The following is a 23,007-nucleotide window of genomic DNA, read 5'->3' on the forward strand; positions in this document are numbered from 1 at the left end:
AAGAGCATCGAGCGGAGAGTGGGGCGCGGAGCGACGGCCGGTGGTATAAGTAGGGCGAAACCGCTGACACCGTCGTTCGGCGGAAAGTACACTCGCGCACAGAAGCGTTACGTTCATTTCTTAAATTATTTTAAGTATTATTTAAAGAATAGTTTTAATTTAAATACCTATAGTAACGTGCATCGTTACACTATGTACTTAATAAGTATGTACGTTTGTGGTCCGCGGGTCGGCTGTCGCCCACAATGTCTGTATCTGTTATTGATGCGGGGGGAAATCGTGCTAATTCTAGTTGGAATTTGGAGATAAAATCGCGACCTATGAGCAGTGGTCCACCGTCTGGAATCACATAAATGTCCAAATAGACTTCGCGGCCGTTATAGAATATCGGTACATTAATTACGCCCCTACTATCGAATGACTGTCCATTGTGGCTTTATGAGAGAATTAAGTGTATTGTAGGCATTATCTATGATAGTTCCATGATTAAAAATATAAAGTCTAAAAAACGAGTTCCTAAACCCTGGATAAATACTGAATTGAAGTCGATGATTAGATACAAAGATATTTTTTGTGGAGCTTCAGTCATCCATTTTGATAGCATGGCCAGCATAATTGTATTTTTATTCTGCCCTTCACAGCCGTCTGCTATAAGTCGTATAGTTTGACAAGAAGACAAGTCACTATTTTTGAGTCGGTGGTATACGGCTGAAGCTATTTCGTTGGCAGCTTTGGGATAGATATTTTCTGTCCAACAATAAGCAAACACATTTTCAGGAGTTAACTTGCTTTTTGATGAACCATCCACTATTGTAAAATTGTACAAATAAACATTTCTTAAGTAATAGGTAAGCTATTTGGTCAGGGACCTTGAGCAAGTTCAAATTTATTTCACAGTCGAATGAAAATGTTATAAGAGTTGAGTTCTCTTCTTTAGCTTTTTCAAAAAATGGTTTAGCCCTTAATTTGTGTAATCTTTGAGCTACAATTAGTTTTGTTCGCTTTTCTACAACCTTTTCTCGTTTCATTTCTGATGAAAATTTTATGCACGTTGCACAAACATCGGTCCTTGGTGTGCCAAAGCCAAGATTATATTTTGTATTAAATATATGTCAAAAATAGGATGTTTTTACTTTCAGGTCATTGGGAGCTCCTAAATTATACAGCTTCTATAATTTGTTTATTGATAATTCCGATGGCAAATAATACCTCTTCGTATTCCCTCGACAGTAATGAGGCTCTTGACATAGGATTTTATTTATAAAGTTCATAACAGCTTCTCTATTATTGGCATATTTCATAGAAACACGGTCACCTCCTCTCTTTTCAGTCAATAGTTTTCCGGTGTCATAATATTCTTTCATCACGGCTTGCACTCTGTATTTCGTTATTTGTAACACTGTTAAGAAATAACGTTGACATACTTGTACGTTCTTTTTTTCAGATTGACAGTAAATATAATACTTTGTTTGGAATTTTTGCTCTGAACATTTTTTCTTAGAAGAACGCTGACGCGATACTTTTTCAGCTTGCAGTGTTTTAATAGAAAAGCGTCTTGTGTTGATTTATCAGGCTTCACATAAAAAATTTCAAAAAACTTTTTTTAATCGGACATTTTCAGAGACATGCATTTAAAAGTTTTTTTATGTTGACACAGCAATCTTCTGGGAAGTGTTTTAGCAGAATACCTCGAAGAAAAGATTTTTATGTTGACACAGCAATCTTCTGGGAAGTGTTTTAGCAGAATACCTAGAAGAAAAAATTTTTATCCATAATTTAGATAGTAATAAAATAATATTCGATATTATAGTAATAAAGTACCATTTTAATGATAAAATTAATTGTTCACAAAAAAACCTACAGCGTAGAAGACGTTATTAGGTTATTTTTTATTTTAAAGAGGTATACAAAAAGACAGAACTACATATATACAATGATCAAGCTTATTAACTTACCGCTCTTTCTTAGCTAGGTTTCTCTTCAATTTTTCGGGTTCTCCTTTTCTCTTTCGACTGGTTTTATTATCACAGGGTGTAGGATAACATTCCATCATCAAGTTTTTCAGCATTCTTTTCCAGATAATCAGTATTTTATTGTTTAATTCACTATTTTAATCAACACAACTTAACACAAAACCAACAACGACGCCATAGGAAATGGCGGCGTAATGACGGCACCTGATTGGCCGAGAGTGATATTGCTGTATTTGCTCCAACCACTAAGGATCTTGCTGTTATGGCCCGAATTTTTAGGTATTTTTTGGATGGGATATCTAGTGCTACAATTGAATACTCGAACAATATAAAGTAATTTTAACTATAGGTACCAGACTCCCTACATTCAAGTTGATACATCTAAGTAGTATCATCATCACATTCATCACACAAATGAGTTGGGATAATGTTTACTGAGATTTAACTTACAATACTTACTCTTTTAAACAGGATCCAACTGATGTCAGAAGAGAGGAGAGTTTCTTAGTGTATAACTCGTGCAACCCAATTTTTGTCTACGTCTACCCCAAGTGAGTTTTTAAATTTAGATCTGTTTTTTTTTTAGAATATTACATATACACAGATTTGCAGATGAGTATACCTATATGGTATATTTATTGAAAATGTTTTCGTTTGAAAAAAAAGTACCTATACTTACTTAGTAATATTAACTTTTTTCAAGCTATTTCTTTTAATTACCATCTAACTTTCTAATATAGATAACAGTCGTGATATATTATTAAAAATAGTTTTTAGAACTTACTGGAATCTAGATTATTGTAATAGTAATTGATTCGTTATTGTAATTTTAAGAGGACGACATGTGTACATTTCTCAAAAACTTATGCTCTATTGTCGTCTATTGTGATTAAAAAATAGTTTAATCTTCTTCTTTCCAGTCGTATCCTCAAATCCTCATTGCTGACGAGGGACTCCTATCCTGCGCATCCCATCAATAGTTTAATTTATTTTATTTTATTAATTAGTTTAGTTTGTTTTGTGTGCAGCAAAATGCCGGTTTGGGTACCGATCGATAAATCTGCTGACAATATTGTCATTGATATTGGATGGATGAATTTCTCAGTCTACTTATTGCAGATTGGTCTATCTTGCAATTTGCTGAACATGACCCTGTTGAACAGATTAAAGTATCAGTATGGAATATTGCCTTTGTCTTATCATTTAGCTGTATTTGTATGTCACCAGGAATATTCTTAATAGGATGATCTAAAGGTGAGGCATCCATATTATAGTAACTACCTTTGTACTCAACCATATGCCTTCTCGTTGACAATATTATCCTCTCAAATGGGCTAATGTAAAAGGGCATGCTCTTTATTGTACCTTTGATAATATCTTTCAGGTTGCTAACAGGGTTAGTTGTGCTCATGATCATATGCCTTGTGACACCTTTATATGTGACCAGTAACGTGATTTCCCATAATCTATAAATTTCCTCATATACTCTACCACAGTCAAATAGATCTGGCTTAATCTCCCATCTATAAGTTATGCATGACATTCTATCTGCACAACCTCCACATGATATAGGGTCTGTCCCATATCCATAATTGTGTGGGTAACTGCTATCTTTTTCTAACCTACTATCTACTGTTGAAATAGTACAGGACCCAATGTCCCAACAGCCATATCTACCATTTTTGCATGCATTAGCAGATTCAACATTAACCTCAAAATCACAAGTATCATAAATGGCAGAATATTGCATAACTTCAAATTGTGAGCCCAAAGATATTTCCAAAACTTCTCCATTAGTATCATGAAAGCAAAAAGTTTGCCCAGTCCCAATGTTAATTTCATAAGAATTAATTGATCTGCACCCCTGCCCATCTATGCAAACCTTGCCACTTGTTGCCATGAACAGTGTTTCATCACATCCATATGTAACGTTGTTTAATGTACTAGCAGCAGTAAGTATTGTTAGTCCTTTTGCAAGTGTGTTCAACTTTCTCTTGGCTGATGACCTATTAGTGCTAGTATTCTCGACAACAACCTTTGTTGTTGGTTGTGTTTTGGTATAGGTGGTAATGGTCTATTCTGGCTGCTTCTAGGCATCAAAAGATCCATGCTCTCAGTCTTTGCATTATACTTATAAGCTTTATCTAATCCATTTGTTAGAATTGTTCCTGATATTGATATTGATTCTTATCCTATTATCACGAGGACCCTAAGACCCGTTTAAGCCCGGTGTCCGTTGGCAAATATTTTCGAACCATACTTTTTCTAGCGAATGTCGCAACATAAAGATACTCGATGCTATTGCAGAGAGAAATCATAATGTATGCGGCACTCGCGAAAAAAAGTATCTAGAGTTTAGGCTTTTTCAAACGGACACCGAGCTTGTCCGGGTCATCGTGACAGTAGACAAAGAATCGGCCATAAATATTCGAAGTTTTTCGAGAACGTTGTGACCCCGGCGGTGTTAGCCCTGCCGCCGAGGTCACACACTCGAAAAAATTGTGGCAATCTAATAAATTCGAATAAGTTTAGGGATGTAAGGTATTCTGTAATGGCGGCAGATATTGCCTTTTTCTGCCAAAACATTGATCGCCAAATCGCATTATTTCTGCACACAACTTAACAAATACATGACGTATATTTTTATTCTTGGGAACATGGACTCAAGGCTCCTCCGCAAACAGTCATTATCCGTGTAGATAACGCTATTGATTTTGACGCGGGGGGTTTGAGTTTTTCCAATTACATGTTGGCCTCACGGTCGACCCGGTCCTTCCCCAAAATATCGTTCTTTTGAATATATCAGAAACGAAAAAATTGTTGACGGGGTCGACTTCAGTTCTATAAAAAAATCTTTTTAATCGAATACGGGGCTTTTAGTGGGGTCAAAAAGCCGTCGGTATTTCCGAAAGTCGAATACTTACTGGCTTATGAGATCGCGGCTCATCTCATACCTTGCCACAAATATAGCAATTCGATCTTCGCTGACGTGCTGTTTAATCATTATCGGGACGTGGACGAAACAGTACACATAGACAATAAGAAATGGATGGCCCAATTGAGTTCCTTCATGAACGGGATTAAATACGCCGGAGATCTACGAATTGAAGCGGTTTATAACTTTGAACACACGACGGATATCCCCAAACACTTTTTTAAAAGGAGTTGCGCCGATTAAAATTCGATTGGCGCAATTTTCAACACGCTCCTTTTAAAAAAGTGTATCGGGGAGATGGTCGACTGGAAACCGCTCGTCGACTCAACAGGGGCACAACTCTTGAACTTCTGCACACAAGAGAGGTAGCTACCCAATGGAAGGGGTTGATCTCTCAGACAATGATAAATAAGGTTTTCGTAAGCGGTTTATACCGCTTCAATTCGTAGATCTCCGGCGTATTAAATCCCGTTCATGAAGGAACTCAATTGGGCCATCCATTTCTTATTGTATATGTGTACTGTTTCGTCCTCGTCCCGATAATGATTAAACAGCACGTCGGCGAAGATCGAATTCCTATATGTGTGGCAAGGTATGAGATGAGCCGCGGTCTCATAAGCCTGTAAGTATTCGACTTTCGGAAAAACCGACGGCTTTTTGACCCCACTAAAAGTCCCGTATTCGGTTAAAAAGAATTTAATATAGAACTGAAGTCGACCTCGTCAACAATTTTTTCGTTTCTGATATATTCAAAAGAACGATATTTTGGGGAAGGACCAGGTCGACCGTGAGGCCAACATGTAATTGGAAAAACTCAAGGCCCCCGCGTCAATATCAATAGCGTTATCTAAACGGCTAATGACTGTTTGCGGAGGAGCCTTGAGTCCATGTTCACAAGAATAAAAATATACGTCGTGTATTTGTTGAGTTGTGTGCAGCAATAACGCGATTTGGCGATCAATGTTTTGGCAGAAAGTGGCAATATCTGCCGCCATTACAGAATACCTTACATTCCTAAACTTATTCGAATTTACTAGATTGCCACAATTTTTTCGAGCGAGACCTCGGCGGCAGGGCTAACACCGCCGGGGTCACAACGTTCTCGAAAAAGACTTTTCGAATGTTTATGGCCGATTGTTCGACCCGGACAAGCTCGGTGTCCGTTTGAAAAAGCCTAAACTCTAGATACTTTTTTTCGCGAGTGTCGCATACATTATGATTGCTCTCTGCAATAGCATCGAGTATCTTTATGTTGCGACATTCGCTAGAAAAAGTATCGTTCGAAAATATTTGCCAACGGACACCGGGCTTAAACGGGTCAAGGGTCCTCGTGATAATAGCATAAGAATCAATATCAATGACAATATTGTCAGCAGATTTATCGATCGGTACCGATGCGCAGGATAGGAGTCCCTCATCAGCAATGAGGGTTTGAGGATACGACTGGAAAGAAGAAGATTAAACTATTTTTTAATCACAATAGACGACAATAGAGCATAAGTTTTTGAGAAATGTACACATGTCGTCCTCTTAAAATTACAATAACGAATCAATGACTTATACAATAATCTAGATTCTAGTAAGTTCTAAAAACTATTTTTAATAATATATCACGACTGTTATCTATATTAGAAAGTTAGATGGTAGTTAAAAGAAATAGCTTGAAAAAAGTTAATATTACTAAGTAGGTATAGGTACTTTTTTTTTCAAACGAAAACATTTTCAATAAATATATCCATATAGGTACATATACTCATCTGCAAATCTGTGTATATGCAATATACCAAAAAAAAAAACAGAACTAAATTTAAAAACTCACTTGGGGTAGACGTAGACAAAAATTGGGTTGCACGATTTCTACACTAAAAAACTCTCCTCTCTTCTGACATCAGTTGGATCCTGTTTAAAAGATTAAGTATTGTAAGTTAAATCTCAGTAATCATTATCCCAACTAAACATCGGTATCAACGTTCAAATTTCGTGGCAATGTACGGTTGGCAGAAAAATAAATACAAACAAATCACTTAGTATTTTTAACCTTTATTTTGTATATGTAAATAAAAAAGCCCCTAAATAGTACATTTCCTAATTAGGGTGGTAAAACAAAGAAAGGCCGCGCAATCGCAATTGTTGCGGCCCAAGCTGCAAGCGAGGGACGTAATTATGCGATCGAGGGCTTTCTTTATTACCTCCCGTGTTGGAAAAATATGTGCACATTTGGCCAGAAAGCGGCTCTATCCGTACGCGTAGCGTGCGGAAAAAGCCACTTTATGTCCAGGTGTGGCATACAATATTTTACGAGTTAGAATAGATCACTAAAATTTGTTCCATAGATTTTGCTGTCAATCTTTGACGTCTGTAAGAATATATCCATTTTAAATGACTAAAAGATCTTTCCACGCTGACTGAGGTAATAGGAAGGTATGTCAAGCATTGAAAATTTTGCACACAGTTTTTATTTACACTTTCTGGTATTTCAGCCTCGTTGTTTTTAGATAGTTGGTTAATTATTTGTACAGTCTTATAACCAGGATTTTTCTTTAATACACTTTTTAATTTAAAATAAACTTTTCTGGCATTTTGATGTAACCTTAACGTTGATATTTTTTTTTGCAAACCATGAACAATGTTTAATGATTCTGCTAGACTCAGTTTTGGATCCTCCAATAATTTTATTGACTTAGCAATTATACTAAAGTGTGTATCGACGAATAGTAACTCAGTTTTTAAATTCCGGTTACGGAAAATTTTTTTTGCTTTAGAAATTGCACTCGCTTCACGCGGATTTAAGGCATCGATGACAGATTTGATTTTATCATAATGCATGTGATAATATGAGGCAGCATTTAACCATGTTCCCCATCTTGTTATCACGGGTCGGGGTGGTAGAGGAATATTTACACACATTTGATGAAATAATTTTGTCCTTGAAGGAGCGTTACGAAATATTTTTTTGATACAGTCAATCAAACTGTTTATGGTCGGGTAAAGACTTCTAATTATCTCTGCGACTCGATTACATCCATGTGCTATGCATGTTACACGAGTCATATTTTTATATTTCTGAACAAGGTTTTTAGCTGCTTTTACCATGTAGGAACCGGCATCCGTTATAAAAAATAATAATTTATCCATGTTTTTTTTGTATTCATCGCCCCAAAGATCTTCAAGGGTTTCCTCAACGAGTTTGGTTATTGTCGAATGGTTAGTCGCCTCCAATACCTTAGAAGCAAATAAATGTGGCTGGGTACTAGTTCCATCTAGAGCTCCGATCAAAATATTTGCCACTTTTTTTCCCACGGAATCTGATGTTTCATCAACACTGAGGTAAATCATTTTATTTTGTAATTTCTCTTTCAATTAATTTTTTTTCTTTTCATACAATTCAGGTAAGCATTTTACTCGTATTTTTGTTTCACTCGGCACAGTAATATCGTTTCCATATTTATGATTTAAAAGGTTTTCTACAAAATTTCTAAATTTAGGATTGTCTAATTTTGACCACGGTATATTCGAACAAATCATAAACTCTGTTAAATCTTTATTAAATTTTTCTTGTGCATTATTTTTATGAATTTTGTTGTGTAAATCTGTTTTTAAATGGCGGTCGATACTAGATTTAGAGGGAAATAATTTCGAATTACACAATTTGCAATATACGATATCGTCTTTAATTTCGAAATCAGCATTATCTCGTATTATATCCTGTAAATGGCAGCGTGAATCAGATAATTTATCTTGATGAGATTTTGATTTCAAATGTTTCTCTATATTGTACCTTTTCTTTTTTATATTCATTTCGCAAATAGTACAGCAAGCACCTTCGTTAGTGAATATAAAATCAGTATACTGCGTCAAATCCATTTTCTCAAGTCTGATAGGGAGTTGGGTAAAGATTTATCAATGCTAAATTGTAGTTGTAAGTGTTTTTAAGAACTATTATCGTTGAAGATTTTACCACATATTATTTTGCATGACAATTAAATTGACATTTGTTGCCTATTTGGCATTTAGAATTTTTTTTACAAATGGATAATGAAATGAGTATTGAGGTTCTATGACGTATTAAGAATATAAACCTCTTTAAATATATGTACAGTTTACCAAAGTACGATTAAGAATAAAAATAAATTAAATGTTATTTATTACTAATAAATAAAACAATGATACCTATGTATTTCTTTTTTTGCGACCCTTACCAAGTGCCACGAAATTTGAACGTTGATACCGATGTTTAAACTCATTTGTGAATTTGGGTTGTATGGAAATTGTTTGCCCGGGCAAGCAATCCTAAAAGCATTTTTACTTTTAGCGTCCTCAAAGCCCGCAATCTCAGTTTGTGGGCAAAACCCTTAAGATATTTCCTATGAGACCAGACGTGCTATGAGTGGGCGCCAAAAAGACTGAGGAAGTACTGTTAAGTACTTTTTCACCACACCAGCTCGGAAAGGCTTACTTTTCACTTCAAAAACTGATAACAAAGTTGCATTTTATTCACATGTGAGGCAAAGTAATCAGATGCTAATTTTGAGTTGTTTTCTTATGTTTGCTGATAGAATTGACTTTTAAATGATGATTTTGGATAATAAATATTTAATAACATTCATTTCGATTTGATTTTGTTTGATATTTTACATTTAATATTTGTGTCGCGGACACCCAGCGACAAACTAGTACCTACCTAATAAGTTTAAATTTGATTATATAGAATCATATACATAGTTTTAAGAGGTAGTTAGGTTAGGATAGGACATTAAATAGGTTTATAACGCAAGGTAATTGCGCGTGCCATAGACATATATATTACTTCGTAAGGACGCGCCTTACGGGCACTACGAAAGGGGCCAGTTCATGGGCGTGAAAATCGCATTTATTCACACCAGCGCGCTCAGTCGGGAGCCGCGCGGCGCAATGTGAAGTTGTCACGAACTTAATGCATTTTACAATTCAAAAAAATGTCTACCAGTGTTGTGAAAGGGTGTAAAAACTGTTACAGAAAAATCTAATAAATTGATGAGATTTCCATAGTAGGCATACCATATCATCATTCTCCTGGCGCATACCCTATTTTGGGGTCGGCCTTCCTGATACTTGATCGCCACTTGTTGCGTTCTTTAGTCTACCATACTCCATACAAATATGTTATACGCTCTTTATTTTTTTTAAAGTAAACAAAATCAAAAATAATGTTAAGATGGTTTAATATAATGACACAAAAAAGTGCTATAATTAATATTTTTATTTAATTCATCTCGAAAGGGGCTATTCATAAATTACGTCATTTCAAATTAGGGGGGGGGGTCTGGACATCGGATGACGGTAGCATGAAGTAGGAGGAAATGGGGTCATTTGAAGCATGATTTTTGGATGATGATAGGGGGGGGGGGGGTCAAAAATCGTCAAAAATCGATGACGTAATTTATGGACAGCCCCAACAAAGCCATAGTCATTGTAGTAGTTACTAAAAAGACCAACAGAGGTTTGCAGTCGCAGCGCTTTTAACTCGCCCTCTGGATCGGGGGCCGGCAGCAAGATCTGTTCAATAATCTTTTGCTGCTTTGGGTCTGTTACTGCTGTAGTGATTGTTTCAAAGCGCCAGGTAAAGAGGTCTTGGTAAGTGGCATGAATGATCGGTTTAAAGATATTTATTTCTCATAAGAAATTACATTTCACTTACACGAGAAATATATGTATAACTAACTTAATATTATTTAAATTTATAAACAGTGAGCTCGGACATGGGTACATACCAGTTTGGGTAGCATTAATACTAATTAGCATGCAGCAGGCACATCACTTATTAACATAATATAAAAAATCACTTATTAACACTACATAATTATAGTTTACAATATCTACTTAATACGTTTAACGTTACGATTACGTTTTAATTACTGTTACATTTACATTACGGTAACACGCCGCTCAAAGAATTCGTCACATTATTCATCTACCTTACAACTTAAAGATGAGCATGTACAAAGTAGCGCGTAGAGGTATGCTTACAGTGCGTACCTACATCGAATCACAGTTATAGGTTGTGTTATTGCTGTGAGTACATATGAAAACAAGGTTGCTAAAATATCGCCAAAACAATGGTAAGTTAAAATGGTAATAACAAATCAATATATTTTAAGCATAATGAGAAGAAAAATAAAAAGAATAGGATAGGCTATAAAATAAAGTTATTGTCTCACTGTGATGACCTATGTCAGCGAAACATTGTTAAACACGTGTACGCTTAATTTGCGCTTAAAGGCTAGAAAAGATTTGGCATTTTTCACTTCAGGAGGTAGCGTGTTGAACAACTTTGCGCCTTCATATGTTATTGATTTCTGCCCATAGGTCATTGTTCTTGATCGGCATAAAATTATGTCATCTGCATTTCTGTTACGATAATTTCCTAGGTCTTTTTTTCTAGTAAACGTTATTTGCGAGTGAATATCCTTATGTAAAATTTTCCTAACTAAAATACAAATATTAAAAACGTAAAGCTGCTTGACAGACATAAGTTTGGTTTCGTAGAATAGTTTTTTTGTAGGGGTCAGATAGTCGTAATGAAACAATACCTTTAGAATTTTATTTTGCACAGTCTGTATTTCTTTTAGGTTGGTTTTGGCAGCACTGCCCCATACTTCCACTAGATATTGAAGATGAGACTTTACAAGTGAGTTGTAGATCATTAAAGATACTTGTCGTGGGAAGCACTGAGCAGTGCTACGCAAACTACCTATTAGTCGTGATATTTTCGACTTTACATATGAAATATGACTTTTCCACGTAAGACCGCTATCCAATCGTAGGCCTAAATATACTTCATCATTGCTAGCGCGTAGGACTTCTCCGTTAATAGTCGGGTCTCCGGTAATAGTAGTTAATGATGACAATCTTAATAAAATGTCGTTTTGTGTAGTTTGCAGGTCTCTAAGTTCAGTTTTGAATTCTGAAATGTTCGTGGGTCCGTTACTTCTGTAGTGATTGTTGGAGCTGGATGCAGAGTCGGGTATGCCATTTCAAAGCGCCTATGTTAGCTCGAGCCTGATGAGGTTTCCGAAGTGAAGTTGAATGTTTTCTTCATTGTATCTTGTGTAAATCTTTAATCGATCTTAAAGGTAGATCAACTACAGGTGTTGATTGTGACTGATGAACTCTCAATACTTAAATGAACCTCTCCTATACTACCTACCTACCTATAAAACACCTTGCACGAATATTACCTACACCACGGGCCATTAAATTTACTCCATTTTCGCTGCAAAGATTGTCTAATTATTTATTTATTTATTCTAGAGATAATATAGAACTGGAGACTGGGATATTTGATATTTCCAAATATTAAGCTTTCCCTTCAAAGCTTAAGAAAAACAAGGAGTCTTCCTTATATACTTCAGCGCCTTTCAAAACATCCTCTATGGCAGCGATTCCCGAATTCTTTTGGCTATGGAACCCTTTTTGTTTTACCATTTTTGGGCGGAACCCTAACTTAAGTAAGAAATAAACTAACTGTAACATTGTTTTTTTGCGTGAAATCACACCATACTGAGGATTTTTTGGATTGGTGTCTTGTCAGTTTGACTGTAAAAGAAAGATTTTTTAAGATACAAACATTTATTTAGTTAGAACAAAAAGATATTTATTTAATGTGATGAATGAAATATTTTCATAGTTTTCCTTAAAATAACATTGAAGTCAGGTTTTATGTCTGACAATTGGATGCGGAGGTCTGGTGCAGCATTCAACCTACTCCTAAACTTATTTTTCGTGTAGGCGTAAGCTGAAAACCCAGCCTCGCATCTGTAAGTTGACACAAATGGGAGTAAGGCCATGATAGCCTTTTCAGCGATACCTAGGTATTCGTTTTTCAGGCCAAACCAAAATTGGCTCGGTTCGTGTTTGATTCGAAAAGTTGTTGGAGTGTGGATGAATTTGATAACTGAAGCCTAGAGTCTAGGCTAAAGTTATGGGACACCAGCTTTTGCAAGTATCCAATTCTTTACATGGGAGCGCTAGGGATTGAAAAGGATTTTTTTAAGTCGGTAATATTGTTCCATAGTGTTTATTTCTTGATTTAATTGTATGTAATATTGTGGCCTGTGATCAGGATTTTGACTACCTACTTTTTTATGTGTAACCATAATTAAAACCTAAATACTAGCTGTACATTAAGTGTACGCCTTTACGGTTAATATATTGTACTCCATGTGGCAGTGGTGGAGGAAACCTTTTCACTTGAGTGCACTCTGGTACCCAAGATATACTGCAATATTATAGCTTTTCTTTAAGATGAGTTGGCAATCCATCACCCTTGTGAGGCTGAAGGTCGGCGTTTAGTTCCCCACATAAATAGAAAACTACCTCCTTTTGGACTCTGTATATATGCCGGAACTCTTCGTCTGGCATATCAAAGGGGTTTGTAACGTCTCTCAGAATTCTGATTCGAGGTGACGCGCTTTTTCAATTAGATCCGAAAAAGTTTTGATTTCGGATCGACCAACCTTCCATTTAAATTCCATCTTTAGCAGCCCATACACAAAGTCCACCTGCTCCTCTTCCTTATGACGTTTTGCAGGCAACATTCCTAGTAGAGCTCGTTATCTGCAGAGGTTGTGTTGTGTTAGGTTAGGTTAGGTTACTACTACTACGTTACACGTGCATGGCACATGTAAACGGGGTAAGGGGTAAAGAATAAAAAAAAAACAAAGTACTTCTTCAACAGGTGACCACACCCAAACAAACCCAAACCATAAACACATATATTACGTCACATACATCTATATTAATATACAAACATAATGTCATAACTATATATATATATACAACACAACATATATCAACACCACACACAACACAACACAACCCAAACCTATAACCCAAGAGGGTGGTGAAGAGTTTGGTGGACGGCAGAGTGGGGATAGAAGCGCGCGTATATAAGACGTGCGTGCACAAAGTGAAAGGCATAATGGCGGACAAGCCACCGAAGCCGGACGACGATCAACAGCAGCCAAGCGGATCAAGAGGACTAGTGCTACCAGGATACAAGTATTTGGGACCAGGAAATACATTGGATCGAGGTGAACCAGTGAATAAATTGGACGCGGCAGCCAAAAAACACGACGAAAAATATCATAAAATAACGGAATATTATAAAAAAACAAGAAACAGTTTGAACAACAGATCCAGGAAGCGGATGACGAATTTCTAGTTGAAGTGGCAACAGTCGCTCCAGAAGGTACATACGATTCAATAGCAAGACTATTGGGATTGGGGGGAATTGGTGCGAAATCTCTGGTGGAACATTACACGGGAGTGATATATCCGAGGGTGTTGGAGGAACACGCACAAGCGGAAACGGATATGGAAGTGCCAGCCAATGTAAGTTCAGTGATTGGGGGAGGAGTGCAAAATCATAAACATTCGCATAATTTTCAATTTAAAAAGAAATTTACATCTGCGATTGCATCAACCAAGGCAAGTTATACAAAAAGTAGTGGCACAGTAACTTATGACACTTATATTCATAGCATACCGTGGCAATATATATATTTTTACATGACTGAAAAGGAATATAAAGACATGTGTCGCATTTATCACAGTGCAAGGGTGGTCAAATGTGGCATAAAAATTACCAACCTGGGCAATAGAACACCATTCTTGACGGCAACAAATGCAGTGAATTATGCAAATGCAAATTCACAGACTACAATAGGTATATGGGAAAATTTAGAATTGTTGGCACCAGTACAAATGGGTAATGAAATAACACCCGAAACATTGTATGGAAAAAATTTGCAACACCTGGCCGACGGAACAAAACAAGATCCCAATCATTCCACAGCACAGTCAAAAATAATTGACAATAAAATAAGTTACAAATTTAAATTAAACGACATTAATAAACAATTTTATCTACCACCGCTAATTATGGAATCTACAATATTATTTAATGCAACAAATAGCATTGGGCCAATTTATACAAAAGATTATACACCGAACGATGGAAGATTCCATTTAGTAAATGAAGGATTTGACACTGGTGATAATGATATGATATTGCGTCATACAACTTTTGCATACGCAATGAAGGCGGAAACGAGACAACCAACCTCGTCGTTGGGATATAAGAGTAGTACAACAACATCGTACGACAAGGCCACCATTGACAATATATCAATAGGAAATTTAATGTCAAATCCAGGTACAAATTTTATGGGGAGCGTAGGTGTAGGAATTGTGCCATTACTCAATCCAGACGGCACCTTGGAAGATGCAATTTTAAATATAATGATAGAATCGTATATTGAACTAGAATGTACATCACATGGCACAAACCTGTTGATGAGTGATTACGCAAAACCACAACCCAACACAATGTGCACTGGCTTGGCTATAAATAAGGGAGCAAACTGGGCGGGCAGGTACTCTGTGGCGGGACACGCAGCGGTGCAGATCGAGTAGGTAAATACAGGGTGTCCCATAAGTGACACGACACAGTGACACTGGAGGTAGACCAGGCCAAGAGGACCCAAACCAACTTAACATGACCCCAGTAAAAGTGGCACGGTTTTCAAGTTATTGCCAAATTAAGGTTTTTCATGAATTTTGACCGTTTTTAACATTGTTAGTGCCAGTGTGCACTCGGAAAGGTCTCGAAGTTAGTTTTTTTTATGTGTACGGCATCATGAATAGTTGATTAAAAGCAAAAGAAAGGAAAAAAGCATATTTCTTCTGGATGCCAGGAGTACCCCAACATCTCTACGATTATTATTACCAGTGAAGCTTAGCAAAAGTGTGTATTTCTGTACATCACACAATTAACAAATAAGCCCACTTTAAAAACTATGTATAATGGTTGTTCCTGAATTCTGTGATACACAGATTAAGTGCCTATTCGCCATTTGGACAAAACTAAATTCCACTAGCGTACAAACTGTTAGTGTTGCATCTAGTACACCAGACATCATATTAATAGTAACATTTCTCATTTTAATAATTATAATTGTGATTCTGTTTGCGCTTACTTACCGGAGGTTTGGACACATTCCACTCCTGCCAATGACACGCATGGACTAGATTAACCGGCGTCGATGAACAAGGTGAAGAGCTCAAGGCTACCGAAGCCCAAGAATCTTGAGCTGCCACCATTAGGCTATAAAACTAAGGGTCGAGTAAATAAAGCAAATCCCCTAAGTATGCCGAGACGAAAACGGTGTGTAATGAAGCGGCCAACTAAACGTCGCAACCGAAAACAAATGGCAATATAACTCACATACATATCCAATATATATGGCAATATATAGAGTCCAATATTTTATTTCCGGGCTAAAGAGATTTTCCCACTTAGAATAGACCTATTGTATTCCGGGTCTACTTAAACACATCGCTATCCTAGCATGTTATCTACAAGGGTGGTCCATCGATGTTTAGCTAGACCTCTCGCTATCAAGGGTGAGCGAAAGGCAAACGCATCACCTACTCCAGGACGACGTTCTCCTACTAGATTCATGGTGCCCATGAAGAAGTCTTGTGATTTAACTGTCACGGGGGTCCAAAATGAATCGAGGTCTCCTTGGGGCAGATCTTCATTCGCCCAATCTGCCTGGAACATCTTGTCCGGGTTGCGGAGTCCAGTTGCATCATTACTAATCAAGATGCGCTGATGGCCGGTTGCTTCGTAGTCAATAACGGCTCCTTCTGATAACATCTTCACTTCTTTGCGGGCTACAAACGAAATGAAGTTCTTCACGCGGTGTACGTCACGTTCAAAATCTTCTACTCCATATCCGGGAGGAACGTATTCACCAGGGTTCAACAGCAATGGGAACCCAGGGTCAACGGGTTGATCAACTCCCGCACGTCGTCTTATTCCAGCGCGAGCAGGCTGATTCCACTGAGCAAAGGGTAGTGGGCACATATCATAGAACGCTTGGCGTTCAGCCTGAGGCGTCACAGGATTAGCGATCCTATCAACGGCGGCTTGGAGGTTTGAAAACAGTATGCCAAGAATCGGATCAACAGGGCATTTAGCGTAATACGCTTCGTTCTCATATTCAAAACTTCCAACTCCAGCAAGCATATTAGTCATAGGCGAAAATGTTACAGCCATCGACTTAATAATATCACGCTCCTCGATAGATAAACGAGGGCGGTAGAACAATCCAGCGTCAATTCCCATTGTATTAATTTGGGAAGCTCGACCACATAATAATCGGTACTCGAGTTGCGCCAACGATACGCGGTAGAATGCGTAGGGAGTGCACTCAGGAATTCGGTCGGGTCTACGCCCGTACAATTCGTACACTTTCTTGAATATCCACTGGGTGTAAAAGCCTACTGCCCGGGTTGTCACAGGGACAACGGCTGCTGACTTCTGAATCGAAAAGTCCACTGCCTTTTCTGCAGTTAGTGCGTCTCCGTATCCAAAGAAAAGCGCCTTATTAATTTTGTCTGCAATTTCTTTTTCGGCCTGAGCTTTCTTTGGGTGCGATTCTCGAAAGTTATCCTGTCGCTTAGCATCACGCTTCTGCTGACTAGGGGGTCGGTTGTTCTTCTTACGCTGTTGCTGCGGGGCCTCATATTCTTGAGGTGGTTCGCGCCAATTGTTGAAAGGTTGGTTTTGGGGCTGACGGCGGTCATTCCGGCGGTCATTTCCTCTTTGGTAATTCATGATGATGTTTTGCTCTCCTGGCATCCAGAAGAAATATGCCAGGAGAGCAAAACATCATCATGAATTACCAAAGAGGAAATGACCATATATAACCTTTGCCCTTTGCTTTGACCTTTGCTTAGTTTGCCCCTTCGTTTCTCGACTATGGCTTGTCGCACCTTTTTTAATAGTTCGGCTTAATAAACTGCATTTATTGTAGAGCCTTTTGCCAAATAATCTATTAAAAGAATGCCATCGCAGTCCCAAAACACCATGGCCATGAGCTTAGACGCCGATCTTTGAACTTTAAATTTCTTCGGCGGCCTTTCACCCTATTCGATCCATTGCATAGATTCAGATTTAGACTCCGGATCATACTGTCTGATCCATGTTTCATCAACAGTAACTATACAAGAACAAACTTCATCTAAACCATCTTCGCACAATTCTAAAAATGCTTGACAACATTGAACACGACGTTCTTTATCGAAAGCTGTTAACATTTTCGGCACCCAACGCGCACTAACTTTCGTCATGTGCAAATGTTGATGCAAAATTTCTCCAACCCTTTCCTCGACCTCGACCCTCCTGATACTTGATCGCCACTTGTTGCGTTCTTTAGTCTACCATACTCCATACAAATATGTTATATTTGATTCGGTCAAGTCAGGCCTCCGTCACACGCTCAAGGCCACGCGCTATATGCCTACCGCTCGGCGTATCGTCGACGATACAACCGACAGAGGGCCGCCGAACGCCCGCCTGAACGCTCGCACCGCACGTTTCCCGCGCTTATGCTTCGAAATGCCGAAACCACGTAATTATTGTGCAGTAAATGGGTGTAAAAGTCAAAAAACAAAGGAAAAAGCCTATAATAAAGATTCATCTTTTTATGGCGGGCTAAAGGTCCCACCTGAAACGTTTAAGAATTATATTGAAGGGTTAGAAAAAGTATTTTTAAATAATTTTGACGACGTAATAATTAATCGGCCTGGTATAGCACCGTATTACAACTTTAAAAACCGTTGATTTTCCGTTGCTTTGCTCCTGAGTATTTATTAAAATTATTTACGCAATTTAGGATATTTACAACTATAAAATTTAACAGAGAATTCCGAGAAGGGAAAAAAAATAAATCATTATATAAAACTAAAACATATTTGATTGACTAATAAAAAATATGGTTGATCCGCAACATTCGTTTTATTACAATAATCATCATAGGTAGATGCCTACAACCCTAGCGCATTCTTACGATGACGCGTTAGCACGTGACTCGCACGGCGGGCAACACAGTCTCGACTCTTTGTGCGCGTACTTATGGTACATTTCTTCTTGTCCTGAGCAGCAGGTATTATTATTAAGGTTTTGTAGGCTATTATAGCGTAGGTATTTTCGCTTTTGTTTGGGAATGAAGTATCTGTTACGTAGTAACTATTTATTAATCTGTGGTCAAGTTGTGTTCTAAAGTATGGGGAAGACAAACAAACCAGCATTCAATGAATGTAGTATGATACCTTTGGGTATGGTGCTTTACGCACACTAGTGTTCCATCCCCTCCCCCTGACGCAACCCCCCCTTTTAGCATGAAATATGTCCCGGTTGACGGTTTTTTTAATTTTTGAGAGGTGTATTAGAGTTAGGACTAAAGTGTCAAGGTAAGAAATAATCCTTAATAAATTTTAAACAAAAAAGGTTACATGCAACTTTATGAAACATACAGTGTTATGCTTCGTAGGTAAGGCATTTTATCATTGTAATCATAATTAAGTCTCACCTAAAAATACAATGTTAGGCTCAGCTATTTCGGATAGCTCTGCAACTTGAACCTTGGTTAATGGTTCCTAGAAAAGAAAAAGTTAAAAAGATTAGTAAATGGAACTACTATATTTAGCATGGAACCACATCCGGAAGAAAATGGATTATGAATGAAATATATATATGAGGTATCATGTGCTTGGTATATGTGTTTTATATCTTCATTGAAATAAGTTGCAACCATCTGTAGGTTGTAATTCAAGTTATTGTCATTAACAGTGCAGGTCTTTTTTTTTTCATTCAATGCCGTCGTTTTATTTTGAAATGCGTCCATACACTGGCCAGAATTCAAGGCACAAAGACGACAAAATGCGAAATCATATATTTCTCCTCTAAGAATACTGGCCACTCGTTAAGAATATGTGTTACGGCAGGTGCCGAGTTCAGAAATATCCTTTGCTGTGCATAGGTCTCGTTCATGTAGAATTAAACTTTTGATTCATCTCTTTCCTTTATGGAAGAATCCGATTTGAGCCAGTCCTTTTTAGAATCTAAAGTTTCAAGATCCACATTACCGGGATTCCATTCCGTTCCCGGCCATTCCATGGCGGGTTGCCATTCCTTGCAGCCCGCACTCAAATTTTTAACGACTCTAGATTTCTTTCTTGATCCTAAGGTATCGTCTCGTATACCTCTCATTTTATTCGGCCTTTGGAGATAATGAACTCTTTCTTCAACTTTTTTAAATATTGTGTGGTAGCCTGTTCCTATTAGTTCTTTTGTATCAGCATCTCTGTCATAAAGTTGTGGAAATTTGTCACACAAATCCCGTGCAACCACTCTGTAAGCTGATCTTGATGCTACTTTTGATTCTTGGAAGAGTTCATCTGTTACAGTTCTCACAATAGTGTTGACTTCGGTATTAGAAATCGGTTTAGGCTGGAAACAATGCTCGACCGACGCTCAGCGCGTACCATACGCGCCGGTCGCACGCGCTGATCGTCGGTCGTGATCAAGCGTTTAGTGCTTCACTGACGACAGAGTGCTTCAGACGTGTACAGTTAACGACAGATGCTCCGACATGATGCGATGACAAGTACATGTATCCAGTTATAAATGCAATAATATGGGCGTATTTTTTATGCAAACGATTACGGTAAAAAAAACGACGTAAGAGAAGATATCATGTTCACCCAGTAATTATGGACCGTTTAATTGAAGGAGAGTTTTGTACGCTTTTTGGGAAATTACGAGAACACGAAGAAAAATTTTTTGATTACTTCAGGATGTCTATCAAAAGTTTTGACGAGCTGCTCGACAAGCTCCAGGACAATATGAAGTATAGCAACATGTTCCGTGTTCCAGTAGCACCAGTAGAACGATTGGCAGTGACTTTAAGGTGAGTACTTATAACTACACTACATACCGTGTATTTCCTGTAATAGGAGAAATAAATTAAGCTGTTTCATACATGTTCTTCTATTTCATACAAATACAAATCAAATAATTGTTTAATTTATTGCTCCTGTTACAGGAAACAGCCTGTATATATCTATTTTTAACCTAGAGTCAAACCACGCTAACCCTTCCAAGCAAATGAACTATCAAACTTGCTTGGAAGAGTTATGGCCGCTTTCCACTGGCGTAGTTTGACTCTAGTCCGTATTATGTACTTTATGAAGTATACGATAAGAAGCCTGGTTGAGGGGTAGAGCAGAAAAAAAACAGCAATATACATATTATGTATTTTTAATCAAATCAAAGAACAAGTTACAAAATTTATATTAATTAAAGTTAAGGAATTCTTTCAATATTACTTGCGTTGTGGGTTCTTCCTGTATGTCTTGCGAATGATCGGATTCGAATGTGGAGTATAGAGTAGCTAAATCTGAATCCTGTGACTGTGACTCCGAAGATGTAGTATAGTATGAGAAGTTCCAGGCCGGTTTTCACTAAAATTATCATTGTTCGTTGACATTTCAATAGCCTTTTGTAGCATTTCAGAACGAAAAATTAATTTTTGGCGAGTAGAAAAAGTTTGCATTATCGGCAATAGTGATCAAAAAAAATGTCATGTCATCGTTCTGCATCATTTTGGTATTCTCTTTAAATATGTTTAACATTTCTTTTTCAAATTGATCATCTTCTACAGAAGTTCTCTTACGCTTTGACACATTCTTCCGACCGCTTTGATAGGTAGAACCAGTGATTTGGTTTGATTGAGACGTATTGGGGTTCCTGAACGTTGAAGAGGAAAGGGCTAAAGTTGGTACATCATCACAAGTTCCTGTTTGGTTTGATGAAGGGGTTGTCAGAGAATCTTCTGCTGAATTGATAGTAGCTTGCTGACTATTTGATTGGGATTCATTACACGTGTTTTGACTTATTGGAATTGAATCTTCAGTATCTACTACTTTCTTCTTGTCTAAAACCTGCATACAGTCAAAAAATACATATTTCTTTTTATTGCCACCTTTAGATCCTGACTTTGTATTCTTCAATGAAGTTTTGCACCTTACATATGCGTCTCGAGCAGTTTTCCAACGCTACTTGCTTACGCTGGTACTTGCTTTTCTGTAAAATAATGAAATATTTTTATTTGTTTCAGATACCTTGTGACTGGACAAAAATACACCGACCTTTATTTTAGCTACCGTCTTGGCAGGGCAACTATTGGTGGGATCATAAAAGAAGTGTGTACAAATATCTGGGAAGTACTTCATGAAGAGTGCCTAATGATTAACCTTTCGGTATCGATAACGATATTCATTTTTTTGTAGGATGATACATACGTGCGTACGATCAGTCGCTCGGTCAGCGCTGCACTGAATGTATGTATATGGTATGGTCACCACGCGCGTCAGTCAACCGACGTACGTCGGACCGACGAGCTCGACCGACGGTTGCCGAACGCGCGACGTAGCTGTACGCGCGTAGCAGTTTATCAGCGCTGCACTGTATTTCGACTTATGGCTCCAGTACACAGTGGTCAAGGATGGTCCATGCCAAGCCATGCTTCGCAATGCGCAACAGTAGGCCTATATCACGTAGCTGTTCACACAATGGTGCATAAAAAAAAACAATACAAAAATCAAAATTGCAGGCTCTGATTGATGTAAATCTATAATATACTGATAAGTCTCTTCATTGCTCCGCAATAATGACTTTTTGGGCTATCAACATTTAATCAAGCGGTCAAAAATTCAAAAAACTAAACAAACAATGGCGACTGTGTGAACACCACAGGCCACGGTACGCCACGATTCCTTTGAAGTGTGCCAAAAAACCGACAACTCCCCGATTGCTCACCACGGCTGACAACTGACGGCAGTCGTCCGCCATTGCATACCATAGCCCCCTGTACACAATGGTCAGGGCGTGGCATGGCCCATGCTTCACCACTGTGTACTGGGGCCTTTACATTTTCATTGATATGGCTACGTCCAACCGATGTCAGCGCTGAGCGTCGGTCGAGCACTGTGTTCAGCCTTACAATCATTTAATTTTGTCAAAAGCGACGATGGAAGTTTGTTATAAGGAATGTCAAACGCAAAGCTATTTATGCTTATGTCGCTGTTATTGCTAACTGTGCTTGTCATTGGTGAATTAGGAGCAGTGATTGTAGACGCTGTTGCTGTGCGACTTTGATTATCGCTTTGATCAGGTTCCCAGTTATCCCCTATTAAGTATAACCTCAT

At 37.8% G+C, this 23,007-nt stretch overlaps 1 protein-coding gene and 1 pseudogene across 1 annotated transcript in view; one reads left to right on the forward strand and one right to left on the reverse strand.

Annotated features, from left to right (window-relative positions):
* LOC134794744 (uncharacterized) overlaps nt 1-23,007 on the forward strand; it is a 339,323-nt gene that overhangs the window by 248,021 nt on the left and 68,295 nt on the right. The gene's annotated exons all lie outside the window — the stretch shown is intronic.
* LOC134795008 (uncharacterized) lies at nt 272-1,088 on the reverse strand (annotated as a pseudogene).

Source organism: Cydia splendana, chromosome 11 (genome assembly GCF_910591565.1).
Source record: "Cydia splendana chromosome 11, ilCydSple1.2, whole genome shotgun sequence".
Lineage (NCBI taxonomy): Eukaryota > Metazoa > Arthropoda > Insecta > Lepidoptera > Tortricidae > Cydia > Cydia splendana.